The 17134-nt window shown below is 44.1% G+C and overlaps 2 long non-coding RNA genes across 8 annotated transcripts in view; one reads left to right on the forward strand and one right to left on the reverse strand.

Moving 5' to 3' along the window:
* The window catches only part of LOC137853359 (uncharacterized), a 484321-nt gene that overhangs the window by 2652 nt on the left and 464535 nt on the right, over positions 1-17134 (reverse strand). For all 7 annotated transcript variants that reach the window (XR_011094435.1, XR_011094436.1, XR_011094434.1 and 4 more), the window contains one exon: positions 634-799. This is a non-coding gene — a long non-coding RNA (uncharacterized lncRNA). The remainder of the gene's footprint in view (positions 1-633; positions 800-17134) is intronic.
* Positions 8177-10623, forward strand: LOC137853357 (uncharacterized). Its single transcript, XR_011094413.1, has 2 exons — positions 8177-9625; positions 10322-10623. It is a non-coding gene; the product is annotated as an uncharacterized lncRNA (long non-coding RNA).

A 17134-nucleotide genomic window follows, 5' to 3' on the forward strand; every position in this document is an offset into this window, starting at 1 on the left:
GATGTAGTCAGCTTGTAGATACCCAAATACGTACCCAGCCCTGGAAAGTGCTCCCCCTTTGATTCCAGCAAAATCCCTTCTAATTCTCTTTAAATGTTCCAGGGCTTTTTGAAACGATTGCTATCAATGCCAACCAAATGCTTTAGATCTCTCTCTCTCTTTTTTCCTTCCTGTTTTTTTTTTTTTTTTTACTGTCTTTAAATACTTGCCTTATTTTTATGCAGCCCAGTTACTGCTGTACATGGAAAAAGTATCTAGAAAGAGATCTGGTTTGCTTTAGCCTTTATACCATATAGAGTTAGACACTTTAACCTTCTTTGTATTTACTTAGTTGCTTTAATATGATTTCTGTAACCCCTATAGTTCTTTTCTTTCCATATAACTTATTAAATATTTATAATACAGTAGCCCATACACATCAGAAGGGTCAGACTTTTATTACATTAGGCTCGCCATTGCTATCCAGTAAATCTTAAGTTGCCTTCTCCCTACAAGTTAAAAACCAGGATTGTTCAGGTGAACTTGGGCCGAGTTTGTGAGGGACCAGCTTAAAAACAAGCTGAGCTGGTTAAAACAAAGGAGGTACTTGTTTAACCAGGAAATAATGGATCCCAGGAGATCTACAGAGCATACCATGGATAGGAACACTTGGCGCGGGTCTGCTCTTCTTGCAGTCCTCTCTGGCTGGGTATGTGACTGTCCTGCAGAGCATTTTGCCATCGCTGTGACACCTCCTCCAGCCTAGATTTCTTCTGGCCCTGATGTGGGATCTTCATGAGCCACCAAGTCCTCTCCAAAGCTGTGGGATTAAAGGAGTTCCTAAAGGTGGGGCTTTTAGGCTTTGGGGTGTGCTATTCCTCCCTGGGTTTTCAATTTTTAGGAAATTTCTTTGCCTGCACCAGTTGGGTCAGAATTCTTTTATGTTATCCTAGATGCTGTTTTTCTTCCTAATTCTGAGATGCCAGGAGCACAATCTAGAAGAAAAACACCAACGACCAGGTGACTCCAAAGAAAGCCGTGATGCCTGGCATGTAGCATTTCACCTTGCACTTAGCCATAAAACTGTGCAACACATTGAGCTAATGGATCTTTTTTTTTTTCTTCTTTTTTTTTTTAACCCAAGCAATTTTTTTTTCAATGCCTTTTGGATCTTCCCAGTTTTTCTTGCAAGCCAGTGTTGCTTCTTCACACTGTACACTGCTCGCCTGATCCTTTCTGTCCTCAGGCAGGCTTGTGCAGATGTGCAGGGTTCCCAGCACTGGTGTCAAGTTTAGAAGGGAAACCTCTTCCAAGCTGCCTTCCCACCAGGATCATTTTTGCGGCTAATGCTCCTTCATGCACTATCTATTATGCCATTATTAAAACACAGCTTGCCGACAACTTGGGAAGAAATACACTCCTCATGCTACCGCGGTGAAGGAGCAGGGACCGGGCGGCTCTGGCTGAGGGTGGCTGCCTCTCGCTCGCCTTCCCCCAGATAAACTTTCTCTCTTGGATGAAAAATGGTCATTTGTGTTTCAGCAGACCATAAAACCCCGGCTGAAAACTTTTCAGCCTTTTCCAAGTCAGAGCTGCCTTGCAAGACTTCAGACCACATTGCCATATGCTTCAGAGGCGTATGGTTTGATGCTTGCTAGGCTCCCCTCTGCAGAGCCGGCGGGTACCGGCACGTGCTGCAGGGATGCGCTCACTGGAGGATGCGTCTTACAGCACTTTCTCAGTCATGAAGCTCTCTTCATTTGGCCTTCCCTTGTGTTTGGGTGGCCCAACAAGCCTCTGGGCTCTGCATTCCTAGGGACAGGGGCAGGCAGCCCAGTACAGAGGGAAACTGGTGCCCTTACCCTGACACCCACACTTGTTTCCTTCTCCTTGTCTGAAAACAGAAAGCCTTGCAAAACACACAAAATGCATACTCTGCTTCAGCTGGAAATGTTTGCTCCATTTCATTGTTGTGAACCAAAACATTTTAGATATTTGATTTTTTTTTTTTCCGCTTTGTTCTCGCTCTCACTTGGAGTGCTAGAATGAGAGGCACTCGCGTCTGAGGATTTTATGGCTTCTTTTCTCTTTTACACCCCTGTTCCTTTCCTTCCCCACTCTCCTTCCTTTCCCTAACTCCCTTAACTCTGCCCTGCCCTTCCCACTCCGGAAAAACTATGGGGGTGGCAAGAGGAAAAAAAAACAAAACCAAAAAAGCCCCTCTGCAATTGCGTCTCTGTGTGGTTTCAAAAATAAAACCAAAACTAATTGAAAAAGACGGTGAGACACTCTATTTTGTCAGGAAGAAGGCAGGCGGACTTCTTCTTTCTCCCCTCTTGCAAACTCTCGATTGGCTGCAGGGTTTGGGTTTTTGTTGTTGTTGTTGTTTTTGGTTTTTTTTGCTTCTCCATTTAGTTTTGGGAGCTCAGGCTGGTGGTTAAGCAGGCTGGGCTGTCTGGCTGAGGCCTGCCATGGTTTAGGCCTCAGGGCTCTGCAGCACCAAGGCACTCCAGGCCTGATGCTGGCACAAAAGCCCATGCCACGAGGAGCTTGCGCTGAGGACCACAGGCAACCTGTGGCCCCACCAGCTGTCCTGTGACTGAGGCCAGTGGAGCTTCAGGACCGTGTTTGTGGCCACCTCTGGGCCGCAGCAGGCCGTCAGCACAGGACCTGCTCCTGCGTAACACACGGCGCTTCACTCAGGCCTACCTTGGGCACAGACTTCCAGGGCAGCACACACACAGAGCAAACCAGAGCTCTCTTTGCTCAAAACCTTCAGAGGAGGCAGCTCCTGTGGGCTGAATGTCTTGTTTTCCACAGCCCCATCTACCCTTGCTTTCATGCTGCTAATATATTTTCTCCTGCTATCTTAAATACCTCCATGAAAAACACAATAATGAGAAAGGGTCTATGCAGGTAATGTATCACTCCTTTAAAAATTATCAGATTGAAGAAAAAAGAGGAAAAAAAAGCCATTTTTCCCTACTAAAAGGGGACTTTCACAAGCAAAGACACAAAGCTAATACTTGCAGCGTTGTAGCTCCAATCATTTTTTTTACCAACAATGGTGAAAAGATGTGATTTTTACAAGCAAATAGGAAGAAAAAGCCTGAACACACCCTGGGAACATGTTTAAGAAGTTGATTTATGTTTCATGCTGAGCCTTACACCTGCAGTTCAAGCAAAACTCAACTTTGCCGCCCCACAGAGTCTAGTTTATTAGGTATCAAGGAGTCACAAGAAGCCATGTAATTAAAACTGTAATTAACTGGAAAAGGAAAGTGCCACCTGAGTTTTGAGAGGCTGTCAATTTTATTTCCATTACAGCTCTCCTTCTGGTTCTTTTGTCTATAGGGTGTTTTTTTTTTCCTCTTGATAAGAAAAAAAAATGTTTTCCTTTTTTTTTTTCTTTTTTTCTTTTTATTAACTAAAGAAGGCACCGAATTCTCTTATGTCTTTGATCTCTGGGAAATAAAAAAAATAATAATAATTAAAAAAGAAGCCACTTGTTTTTGAGCTGGGACATGGGTTTACACAGAGGCATTTGCCGCTGTGTTTGGCAACAGGTGGCAAGTGCAGAAAAAAATCTTGAACCATCCTCCCGGCAAGGGGTCAGCCCAGTTCAGAGCCTATTTTAACAAAACATAATCGATGCCCTTTAAGACGCATGACCTTGCAGCGGCGGGCGGCCCCAGCGAGGGCTGGATCCCACACGTCCTCCGAAGGCCACCGTGTCCTGCCCGCCGCCTCCGCGGTATTTCTGCGGGCAGGACAAGGCCACACGCAGCAAGGCAAAGCATGTCAGGGAGAAATACAGGGTGGTGCGATGAGCCTTGTCAGCTGGAGGAATTAAAACTGAAAGGGGCTTCATTCCCGTGAAAAAAATAACTGCTGAGGGTTTGGGCTGGATGCGTTGCGAGCCCTGGCCTCCCTAGGCTGCCTGCCTTCACGGAGAGCCAATGCCCCATGTGAACAGCACGAGGTGCTCTAGTAACGAGGCAATTATTTAATGAGGTTTAAAGACACAAAGGCATGGGTAAACTTGGTGCAAGAAAGTCTTACAAGTAATTAAATAAAAGGGTAAAATCACAAGAACAAAGACGGGAGCTATCTTAGAGGCCATTATAAGGGAGATTTATGAATCTATATAAATTTGGGGAGAGGAAATGTTTGTCTTCAAACAGATTATGAAGGGGGGAAGAGGGGTTGACATTCTCCCTTCTCCATATGACAGGTGATAAAAACCCATCAAGTGAAGTACGAACCTTGGGTAAGGGAAATTATTGTAAAAAGCAATTCTCCTCCAGTGCTGTTCCAAAATGCTTGTTTTTTGTTGTTGGTGGTTTGGTTTGGTTTTGTGCTTTGTTTTCCCCCACCCTTAATCATCTGTAGTCTCTCTGCAGAGGACTCGGGACCCTCCAGGTTGGGAGGCAGCTCTCCATCAGGGCTAATTTGGGGAAGTGAGCCGGAGGTACCCGCAGCAGATGACACACAGGGCTCAGCTTCTTATTCAGCTCCAAGTCAGCAGGGGCACCCCCTGACCATCTGTGGTCTATAAATTACAGTAACACCGGCACACACTGCTTGTAAATCACCAATGAACAGGCTTTACCTTATGACACACTACATGAACCCTGTTGGATATTCCAATAAACTCCCATAAACCATCTGATATAAACTCTGGATTATGTTTCTTTGGGGCTAGGAGAAAAACCTGGACTTTTCTTCACTCGCACAAACTTCTCATGCGTGAAACGAAGATGTGCCCTATGCTGCATTGTGTGTTTATGTATCAGGTTTTCTTATGAAAGAGAGATTTTCCCCCACCATCGCTATTACCATATACATTTCACTTTCTAAGAGAGCATCATTCTTGAGCTAAATGGGGTCATTGCTCTTCTGGAAAAAAAAAAAAAAGAAAAGAAAAAAAAAAGTCACCACTGCATTTCAAAATTGCAATTTAAAATGAGCCTGCATGGCAGGTCCTCCGTCCTTGCTGCACTGAGCACAGGCTGATAATGGGAAGAAAAGCTTGCTGCTTCACAAACATCCTTGGCTTTTGGCACAGCCAGAAGGCCCAGCCTGTTACATGGAGCCAGCCTTACCCTCAGCAAGGTAAAAAACACTGCAATTTCTTGCCCCCTCTGCAGCCCCGGGGCTAGAGCAGAAGTCTTGGCGCATCGCCGCGTGCTCCTAACTACGTGGCTGCTTGGAGCAGCTCTGCCGAGAAACCTGGTGCTGTATCACAAGCATTTTCCTAAGATTCATCAAAGGACTGCTTTTGATAATTATATTAGTGAGCCCTGCATCTAGCCTGTCATCTGGGCAAACAGCTGGGAGGAAAAAAAATTGTAGAATAAGTTATTCCGAGCGTTGCAGGGTATGCCAAGTAAACAATCTGATAAATGCTGTTCAACTAGCTTTATTGCTGACCATGAATTAATCTAGGATGTAGCACGGATAGCCAGCCCGGGCTGTGCCATGACTCCTCGGCAAGTTCTTTAATTGAATCTGAAATGCTGAACCGTCGCGGGCGGTGGAAGCCTTGCAATCTAATCGGTCCCCGGTGTCACATCTTGCTCATGCATAGCATAAGCTTCCTAAGGCAACATTATTTTTATCTGGGTTTCTTCAGGCTATGTGGGCTGGCTTTTATCTCTGTGTGTATGGATGGGTGTGTGGGTGCACAAGCCTTGAAACCCGTCGGCCTGTTGCAATCAGTCTGGAAAGGTGTTTCTACCTTGTGGAAGCAAGGCAAGACCCATCTGGTGACCTCCCGTGATGCAAATGGTTGTGGTATGGGCTCAGCATTGGTAGACATCAGAGACTCCACATCTGCCAGAGCAATCCGTGGGAAACAACCCTTTGCTGGCAGTGAGCATCCAGTTAATTAATGCTCACGAATATTGCTCTTTTTGTACTACAGCACTGCTTCCAGGCTCCAACCAACACTGATATTTCATTGCATACAGGCCAGAAAGCATCTAATCTAAGCAGTAAGAAGAAGTCAAAGCAGTGGGTACATGCTCTGGAGAAACCAAGAACAGCAGTATTATGCGATCCCATGAAGACTGTACCTCACTGAAATAATTAGAATATTATCAGAAGCAATTTTTTTTCCTCACCAGAAATGCACATTCATAGTGTTTATTGAACTATGTTGAGTCTCTCTGGTCAGTTTAGTTTCAGAAAAAAGGTTGTGGAAAAAAAAAAAAAAAAAAGAAAAGAAAAAAAAAAAAGGGAGAAAAAAAAAAAGTACTTTATTTGAATGTTACCTCACATTTTCCTGGGGGAAAAAATAAAAGAAAAAAAAAATGGAAAAAAAAAAAAAAAAAAAAAAAAAAAAAACACAGGATGCTGCTTAAAATCTAAATATATCTAATCCACTTCAGCTCAAATGCACACCCTGTCATTTTGGGGCAGGGAGCTTCTGGCTCACATAGCCCTGACATCGGAGCACCTGCACAAGTAGCACCTTGCGGCGCTTCTACCCCCCAGGCAGCAGACCCCGAGCCCTGATTTTTGCAGCAAGGCAGCACGAATCCCCTCAACAGGTCTGGACACGGGCACACTGAAGGACTTCCCACCTCACCCACCACGACCCCTTTGCCTCCCGGCCCCGCAGCCTCCTCTCTACCCCATCGTTGCTTTCACCGGCCCCTCTCCGCCTGCCCCCTTCTGCACAGCCCGACGAGAATAAGAAGTGATAGTGCTATTTCTGGTTTTTAACAAGATTTGGAAAGCATTCAAGTGCCTGACTAAGTGGTTGGAAACAAGGAAGCAGAATGATGTTTTGGCATCCTGCGATGTGTGCATGAAGAGCATAGACACAAACACATTGAGCGCACATACTGTAAAACAAGATTACAAGGAGAGTACGACTAATAAAAGCCTATTAAAACATCATGGACGCTATTGCTGCTCGCATGTATGCCTACGTATTAAAATAACAAATATTTCACGTGAACATGCAGTTACAACATGACTGATCGCAGATATAACTTTCAGCAACCTTTAAACACATAATGCCATCCCGTAATTAATGTAGCCTATCCTGAAATTTGAGGGATTTATTAATACTGGCAGAAACATTTGCAAATAACTTTAGGAAGTTCATGACATACCTTGTATGCCGAGGGGATTCATTCTTTTTTTTATTATTATTATTTATTTTTTATTTCTATTTTTCCAGCTAGCGTCAATAAATTCATTCAGGGCTATTAACGCACTGAGCTAGAGGGCAGTCACAAATGCCACTAGGAAGTCTCAAAAGGAAGTTTTAAGAAAGTACAAACATGAAGAAGAGCCTTGTTGTGTTTCTATTTGTTTTGTTCTCTTTGATAATTGTGACAAAAGATACACAACCACATCTCAGGGGGTTGGGTCTGATATTCGCAGTGAAAAAAAGACAAAGAAGATTATAGGCAAATAAAGATGCAAATTGCCCAAATTCCCCAAGAAAAAACTGTGGTGAACCCCTTAGCTCCTGGCTAGGCAGGAGGCAGGTGGAAATGCTACATATTAGTACCAACCAGGCAATGCACATATGGGGAGGTTATGTCTTTTAATATGGCCAACTGATATAGGTAGGAAAAAACATGTGAACACAGCTCTTTCCTGGAGGAACTGGGATGCCCACAACTCCTGCGTGGGAAAGCTGCTGGTCCTCTTGGTGGCCAGGGAGTGACAGCTGGATCCCAATGGTGTGGTTCATGCTCTTTGCTTTACACAATCACCACAATGATAAAGCTTGGCTGTGACCCTACGTATTTAAAAATGCATGCACTTTGAGATAACTAATGTCAGTGTTTCCTTTGAAAGCAATAGCTGCATCTGAAGCGAAGAGGCCACCAGGTCCACTTGACTTCCATGACCGGCTTTGCAGCCAGGAGTGATCCCAGGAAGATGACTTCTATTGAGCACAAGCCATATCCTGTTGTTTTGCTGTGAGCGGGTTTCCATACCCAAGGTCTGTGCAGTGCTGATGTAGTTGCAGGTTTGGTGCTACTGGGCTATGCCTGCATCAGCTCATGGGCTGTGGGTTCCCCTCTGCCTGCTCTTCGTGTTCCTTCTGCCTCTGAGACTTTTCTTGTCTGGGACCACTTTATCATCAGGAGGTATTTTTGCCAGTGAGTGCATAGCTATGCCCACACCGACCAACAGACATGGGATTAAATATGGTAAGCCAGAGGAGTGATGCTTATTTTAGAAAATCATTCGGTGATGTCTTTTCTTAATCTTTCTGAGGACAGAATTTGACATAGTGATCTCACAGCACAGCCATTGACAAGCAATCAGCCTTTTGAACGACAACAAAAAGACAGCAATACCTGAAAAATACCCCAAAATGTGCTTCTGAGCTCTTCATTTCGTTTGGATGTGCTGACCCCTTGCAAAGGCAGTGGCTGCCCATACAGCACTGGGGTCAGCCCAGAGGAGGTGCCTCAGCCATCCCCATGGCTTCTGCATCCCTCCCACCTGCGTCCCACTGGCTGCATGGAGCATCCTGGTGTTTCCTCACACTCTACTCTTCCACGTCTTAAAATATTTCCAATATGGCAATGTCTCCAATGCAATGTCTGCAAGCCACTGTTCCAGTAAAGTAGTACTTTATTTTTGGGGAATAAAAAGAGCTGTTATAAGTTATACTGCTATGGTTGGTACAAAATCCCCTCGAGGCTGGTTGTGGCACCTTGCCCTGAGAGGCAATCCCTTTGCTTGATTTTCTCCTGTGATTGATGCAGAGAGACAGCATGGTGCCCATAGGATGAGGAGGGCTTGTCTGACCAGTGAGGACACCCCACAAAAATGGGCATGGGAAGCTGCCAGAGGAAGCATCACAGGTCGAGATTTTGCACCCCTCTGGATGCTGCCTTCAGTGTTGTGAGCTGGGCTGTGAAACGAAACTGCCACCCAAGGTGCTTGTGGAGGACCAACAGCCAGCAGGATCCACCATGTCCTTCCTTCCTAACGCTTTTCCATTATTATTTTTTTTTTCCTACCATATACATGGAAAAAACTGATGCCACTGCAGGGAAGGGAAAAAAAGCAGCTGAGCAAATCTGGAAGTGGACATTTGTGCTCCAGGCACAGGAAAGCCCACCATCGTTCACATGGGAATGGCCCATCCAGAGCTCCCATCTCCAGCCCAGCTTTCCTCCAGCCTTGGTCCCTGCAGCACTCCAGGCTTCCAGAGTCCAGGCAAGCCCCAGAAAACCTCAGGAACAGCATGAGGAGCCTCTCGTGCCGCTGATGGCGGAACAACGTTGTCAGCTGCAAGGAAGAAGAATTTGAGGTTGGCTGTCGGAGCGCTCTGAGCTCAGGAGGGGTTTGGAGGAATGCAAGCTGGGGTTACATAAAACACTGACTCATGCTGAGACATCACGAGTTTTGAAAGCTTCATCTGAGGAACGAGCAAAACCTCAAGCTGCACATCGCTTACAAGTCAACAGGAACCAGGGATGCTCGGGACGTCTGAAAATCAGGCCTCGGCACAGGCTTGTTTTGAAGTCCTGCCACCGCTCCCAGGAGGAAATGAGAGCCATACACATCTATCGGGGGGTGAAACCGGCCGCTTTGTTACTTCAGGGAAGATTGGTACAGGCATTTTGGCTTTACTCATTGGAGAGAACTCGCCTAAGTTGCAGTAAATATAAGTCAAGTTCTTTTTTCTCCCCCCCAACCCTTTTTTTTTTTTTTTTTCTCGCTACTGTGTACAATATTGAAAAGTATGTCATGCAGATGCTAAAAGGTTTTGCTTTTTGCTGGGATGTTTAAGTGTGCAAATGTTTGTGGTTTCGTTTACTGGGCAAAAACAGTTGTGGCTCTTGGCGGCCGGATCTGGTGTACAGTTTCTGTGAATGCGTGGATGTGGTTCCTCCTGGTGCGCTGGGAGTCCTCCCTGCGGCTTTACGGTTTGCTAAAATCATGTCCCATTATACAGGTAATTTGTGTGCAGTGACGGTGTGCATGTGAGGGGTGTGAAGGCAACAGGAATGTAACGCCAAGGACTTCCTGCCATGCATTAGAAACACGGACCGAAACCATTCACACTTTGATATTTAAATAAGACTTCCAAGCTCCACGCTCGGAGACATATGCAAGTAGTTGATTTTTGGATCCCTTACAATTTTCTCTCTCTCCTCTTATTTACAGTAGGTACTCAGCATCTCACCAAAAAAAAAAAAAAAAAAGAAAAAGAAAATCAGTTAAATTATTCAAGTGCTTAAATAAAGATGGTTTTCTGACTGTGTTTGTCCAAATTTGAAAAAATATTGCCTGCTTTCAAGCTTTATTTCTCTTTTCTCTCCATCACAGTCTCTCTCTCTCTCTCTCTCTGCAGCAAACAGGCTCATGGAAAAATGAAGATGTACAGATGGGCTGTTCATTTTCAGTCAGGTTGCTGTGTAAATATGGCATCAGGAAAAGAAGCGCCTGAAAGCGTGTGAGAAACACAGATGTACACAAGGCATCCCAACCATCACGTTTGGGCTGCCTCTGCATCGCTCAAGTATGCATCATCCAGCCCCGGCACAGCCGTATGAGGCCGGAGGGAAATGGAGCTAACGGATAACAAAGTATTGGTATATCGCGTGCCTTTCAACCTCGCACAACGGGATAAAATAAATATGGATTAGTGCCGGGCTCGAAGTTTTTATTATGTGAGGTACTGGATGTGCAAGTGCCTGAGTTTCTGATGTTAAAAAAAAAAGTACTAACTGTATAAATATACACACAGCGGCAGCCACACATATATAAGTACAAACACATATATATCTCTATAGGTATATTTATTTATTTATTTATTTTGGTTGTTTTGGTTTGCAAAGCTCCCTCCAGCAGGGTCCCAGCTAATTTTTAAGCCTCCGCACCGCAATCGTTAACAGTTTAATCACCTTATAAACTTCTGCAGTGACTAACGCCATGTCTATGCTTTTGGCACGCCACGTCCGAGAAGTTGTTTTAGCAACAGCGGTATGTACAGCAGACGCACTATTTGTGAGGCTCGGAGCCCTTAAAGTCATTCCTTTCTCTCTGGGCTATCGACATTCCTGAGCGCTCACGATGCAGCTGCTCGTGGCAGCGCCGCGCTGAGCCGCTGGACAGCCCACATATGGCCGTGTGCAGAACAATAGCAACTTGCTGTTGTTATTGTTATATGCATCACCATATGTGTTTATTAGAAACAGCAATAAAACGATGACAGGCTCCTTCAGCTATCCCCGCTGCTTGGGGAGAAGAAAAGTGAGGGAGTCAGCGGGATAAAATTAGAGGGCTGAGTGTTTTTCCCCCAGTTTGGGGGAGCTGGTGGTGCGGTGCGTTCCCACTCCTTGGGGAGCAAGGCTGCTTATCGATAATACTGCCAAGTTAGTACTGCTTGTATAAACAAATTGCCTCTCATTCACTTTTATTAGAGAATTGGAAATGTTGAATCCAGATAATGACAGCACCCAAACCCGTGCTGGATTTACCTGTGTGCAGCATGCCCTAAGCCACGCAGGGGAATTGCATGGTATTTGAAGTGGCTTTGGGTCAGGAACACAAAAGTTGTTGTTGCATCCATCATGAGCATGGCCAGCCAGTGGGGCACATGTGGGATCACCTTCAGCATCGGTCTGCCCTGAAACAACTTCAGATGTGTAGAAAAGGGGATTGGGAAAGCCACTTTTTTCAGAGTGGGGGCCTGAGGTGGGCATCAGGAGGCCAGAAGAAGCACAGAAATGTTTGAAGGCTGTCTTGCCACCATGCAGGAAGAAGTACTGGGGAAGGAGCATGAGCATGGGTATTCAAAGTGCAAAGAGGAGGCTAAGACAGCTGATTTGAACGTTTGAACCATTATGATTCTCTGTCATTTCCCTCAGCTTCTACTATTTGCTATATTTTAAAGGAAAGAGGGAAAACAAATAAACAAAACCTTTGGCAGTAAAACCAGCAGAGTTAGAAATGTGAAGTACTTAAACATGTGATATAGCGTAATTCGGATATTCTTGCTTGTTGCTATCTGTCTTCAGATGCATGGAAATCAATGGGATCAAGTATATACATCATGAAGTGAGCTTCTGCTTACATGATATGCACAATTTTCCATGTTCAAATCTTGATTTTTTTTGACAATAAGAGGAGCTTCCATCTTGTTGTCTTTTTGTGACTGACCAAATTAACAACAACAAAAAAAAACTAGTTAGCAATTCTGAGCTGTATCATTTTTACTGTGATCTTGCATGGCAACTGTGGTAAGAACGGCCATTTACACTCTTACTTTACTTCTTTTTACTTCCTACACATAAAAGTAAACAACTCAAGATAACGTTTTACATCATTGAAAAGTTCCCAAAACAGGATTTTCCACTGAGGCTGCAACTCTCTTGGCTTTCTTCTTTTTCTTTTTTTCTTTTTTTTTTTTTTTTTTTGGGGGGGGGGAGGGGAGAATCAAATGCTTTTGCTATTACACTAAAAGAAGACACTAAATTCTGCTACCTTTAATTATATTGCTAATAAAATAAATTGAATTGTTTCTTAAAAGACTAAGCCAGTGCTTTTAGCACATGGTCATTGCCCTCCCTTTTCCTGCCACAGCGACCATCTGCACGTAAACTTCTTATCACAGGGTATTGTTTTCTCACCACAAAAACACAAACTTTTTTGTTGAATCAACCCAGTCACTTATCAGTTTCCAAGTGTTGCTGTATTGGTTTCACACAGGATGATAACTCAATCTTGACTGGATCTTTCCTTTGACTTATCTTATCAGAAAAAGTTGTTTTCCAACAAACACCTTTAATTCTGCTTCCTTTTATTCACTGCCTCCTGAAATGTCATTTTGTGGATTAAAAATATCCTGCTTATACCTTTTGAAAGGCAACAGTGAATCAGGCATTAATTTATTATTATTATTATTTTTTTAAATTTCAAACAACTACCTTGAATTTGTATTACTTTTTTATTACTAATAAACCCCATCCTGCACCCATGAAAGATCATCAGAGCTTTGCCACTGAGTGAAATAAAAGCAGGATGAGACCATATGGTTCTTGTTAAACGAGCCTCATCTTCCTATTGTTAATGCTTATCTCCAAAATAAAGTATTTCTGCAGAAAGCATATTCCCATAGTATGTTCTCTTTCCAATGACCAGCTGGTTGCCAGTTTGTTATTTGCACTGCAGTAGACCACTTTCATCTATTTCTATTCCAGTCCAAGAACACCATTTGTACATTGTCCAACTTGGAAATGTTAATCTGACACCATTGGTCAGGGGCCTTTTAACTACAAGTGGCAAACTTCCAGCTAGCTGCCAGTTGAGTATTTACACTGGAATCTTTCTTAGCCCAGAAATAAACTATTTGTTCGCCATAAACATCAGCAACATGCCAATAATTTCTGCAACACACATGGAGGAAGGTACAGCCCACCACGCGTTGCTGTTGGCTTCTCAATAGCCTCATAAGTAGCTCCTTGGGGAGATGCTGCTTGTCTTGAGCCAAGACAAATAGATCCATTTCCCCCTCGATGCGTGCACATAACTTTTATTTACTTTCGTGGGAGTTACGCGTGCATATTGAAAGGGAAGAAGAGGGACCCAGAGTTGGGCAGGAGTCTGACAGCTTCTCCTGAGATCAGGGGCTGCTCCTAAGAGCCGAAACGCCAGAAAAACTGTGATGCAATGAAATCCAGTGCCCACGGCAGTGCCCACAGCCACCCATGCATGGCCACAAGCACAGCACCGAGGCTATCCACTCGGTCAGGGCAGCCCTGCGTGCTCCTGAAGGCAGCTTTTCTGAAAACAGAGTGACACAAACCCGAAGGGATCTTGCTTTGGAGATTGCTATTACTTCCAGCAATACAATTTGTGCTTCCTGAAAGAATATTACACTTTTCAAGGAAATAAAAGACTGCAAGAAAAACAAAAAAAGTGATGTTGGGTTCTGCGATTTACCTTGTTATGCAGTGGTAAGGGTGTGTTTCATGTACTTTGTTCAACTCTGTTAAAATAAAACATTTCCTTTTTACATATTCCTGTGGTGACCTGCGGATGGGAGAGGCCAAGAAAGAATTTAGCGAGTTCAAAATGTAGATTTCAGAAATGGAAAACCCCTCTTTAAAGAAAAAAAAAAAGAACTATAACAATGATGCTCCACTTCCCTCTTGGCTTTTCCTATTGGATCAGAAAACACACTGGTTGCCTTTTGTGTTACCTTGGTTGCTCCAGGTTAAAACAATAAAATGCCAGGTTTGAAGGGAACTGACCCTATAGACGTATTGTACCCGAAGGACCATTGGGGATGTATGGCTATCTGATTATTTATGAACCTCTTAGCACTTATCTGTGCATTCAGTTCCACATCCCCTTCCACCTGCACCTCACAACCTGCAGGAAGGTGCAGGCCAAGAAGCAAATATTGGCCAGCACAGGAAGCAGGATGCTGCAAACCCACAGCGAATGGGCCAAGAGGTGTGCGGCACCCATCAGGCTGGACAGCAGGGCTTGATGGGCACCTCGACAGGTATTAAAAAAAATCAAAACATTCCATATCCAACCATGGTGACTGATAAGGCACTCACTGCTGCCAGATAGCCCATCACCTTAGGCAGAAAGCAGTGGTTCTGTGACACCAAGGGCTTGTCACCCCAATGCTGCAGCTCACTCCTGCAGTCAATGGGGTTCCTATACGTGATGTATCAATCTTATTTCTGACCTTTCCTAACTTCCCAGTGCTTATTTTTTTTGCACCCTCAGCATTCCTTCAATTTGGGAGTATGAAATATATACGCATATGCCACACCAAAATTTGATAAACATACACTTTTTCCACCTCACCTAAGGCTTCTCTTGCAATTGAATGAAGGCAAACAAAATATTTTGACGTCTTGAAATATATTCTCTTTTCCAGGAGGGCAAATAAATAGACCTGACATAAAATAATGTCATAACAATCAGCAACAACAACTTGATTCTTGCTGCTGTAACTTGAAACTCTTCAGCGAAGGTTGAAGTAACTCTGGTCTGAATTCCTGGCTGCTACAAGGACTCCACTCCTTTGGTGTTGGGTTTTTCTGCATTGCTAATCCTAACTGGAGCTACCTCTGAGTTACCTAAAATTGCAAAGTATTTTCCCCACAACGCTTAAGGAAATTTGGCAATTTGAAATCATTCTCCTTGACTTGAGCCTAGCAATGAGTGACTTTTGCTTGGAAACTGGACTGGAAATTTGGGCTCAAGGAGAAGAAAAAAATCAAGCCATTTGGGAAGAAATACAGCTAGCAGGGGAAAACTAGGAGAAAAAAACAACACTACGGCCTGAGAAGAGTGATTGGGACACTGGGAAATAACATCAAGCTTCCAGAGAATGAAGTTGAACAGTTGAAGAAAGGCTGTGAGGACTTAAAAAGAGAAGCAGAAAGGCCTGGGGCTAATCTTTCTGCTGGTTTATTTTTTTCCCCCTGTTTGTTTATTTGCTACAAGTCAGATTTTGGAGCAATTAGTAAAATATCATGCAAATATTCCCTGTGTGACTGCACATGAATAACTTTAATTTTGCTAAACATTTGTCTCGTCGCTCCAAAATACATCTGCTGTTTGCATTGAGATAATCTGCTGAAATATTGGGAAGTAAATTAGAGTTTTTATAAGATATTTATGAAACAACTTCTTATTTGTATATTAAGTATCTCTGACTATCACGGCCTGTTTTTTTGGCTTACGTCTTCCTTCCCCAGGAGGATCCGTGCCCTGTTTCAATTACACATTGCTTGTGAGCAACGGGGCTGGGCACCATCTTGTGGAAAGGCTCCAACTGGCTGGGAATGGCTCATACATACGAGCGTGTGCTCCTAGCAGGCTAAGGGAATAGCATGAGATTTGCCAGCAGCCTATGAAAAAAAAAAAATACAAACACAAAATGAAATACAAGGTTGGGCATTCGCGTGAATTCTGGCAACATCATCTCAGGAGCCTACATTGCTCTGTTTGGATGGGGTGCTGCGATAAATGCTGCCACAGAGAGAGGGATGATGTATGGAGGGTGCTCCCAGTCCCTGCTTGCCGACCTCAAACCTTATTGGTGAGAAAATTAAAAGCATTTTTGAACCTCTTTTTCATACTCTTGGCATTGTCCCATTCTCTTTGCATGCAGGTAAGCTGGAGGCCTGTTTTCCTGGGGCTGCAGAAAATCAGGTCATTTGTTATCTCCCAGAACCGATGCTCAGGGCAGGACTGGTGACGATGACATGGAGGGCTGTACCCATTGGGAACGAGGTAGGCAGAAGGAAACAGAAGAAGGAAAGCAAACAGATTTAAGTGCTGGAGGAACCGGAGGGTATTGAAGCCATACTATCAGGGACCAGCTGCACCAGCTTCAGGTGTGGGTAGATGCTGCTGTGGGAGGGTTCTGAGGGTTCCGTTCAGAGATGCTTGCAGTGGGATTTGGCTGCCCAAATCACAGCTTAAGAGCCTTTAAACAAGCTTACTGAGTGCCACCTTCAAGACCAGCATCATCTTGCCTCACAACCTCCTGCAAAGCTGCTCTATCCCTAGTCCACGTTAAAACCGAATGCACATTTTGAAAGCAAATGGGGTAAGATGAGCAGAAGAGAGAGTGCAGTGCAGTGCTCCAAGCCTCCCCAAAGAGCTGGGGTCTGCCTTTGGGTGATCTAAATGCTAATCAGAGAAGCCTGGGAAAGACAATGAGATTGAAACATTTTAATGCTGCTTAACCCACAAATCCCTCTCTGGCTTTGTATTAACATTACCTACAAACCCCCAGCTCGCTGTGTGCAACCTTTGAGACAGCCCGCCTTGCCCGGCATTGCTTTCGCTTGCATGAGTGTTAATGAACTTGTAATTGCATAGGGGGGAAAAACATAAACGAATGAATCAGGACAAATATATACATGTCGTGAATAGAGACATATACATACACACTCCGTGTCCCTCTCTCTCATATCTACGTATATATATTCTTGGTCAATGGTGTCCTAGAACCCAAGTGCACCATTTAATTATTTCTGCTGGGAGTGCCAAAGGAACTTACAATTTATTTATACAGTTAAATCAGCTACAGATGTGTGTGTGCTTTTTCCTCCTTTCCGCCCATTCTTTAGTATGCACATTTATGACATCTTCACTTTGTTTTCTCCCTCCTTCGACGAGGGCATCT

This window comes from Anas acuta, chromosome 3, assembly GCF_963932015.1.
Source record: "Anas acuta chromosome 3, bAnaAcu1.1, whole genome shotgun sequence".
Lineage (NCBI taxonomy): Eukaryota > Metazoa > Chordata > Aves > Anseriformes > Anatidae > Anas > Anas acuta.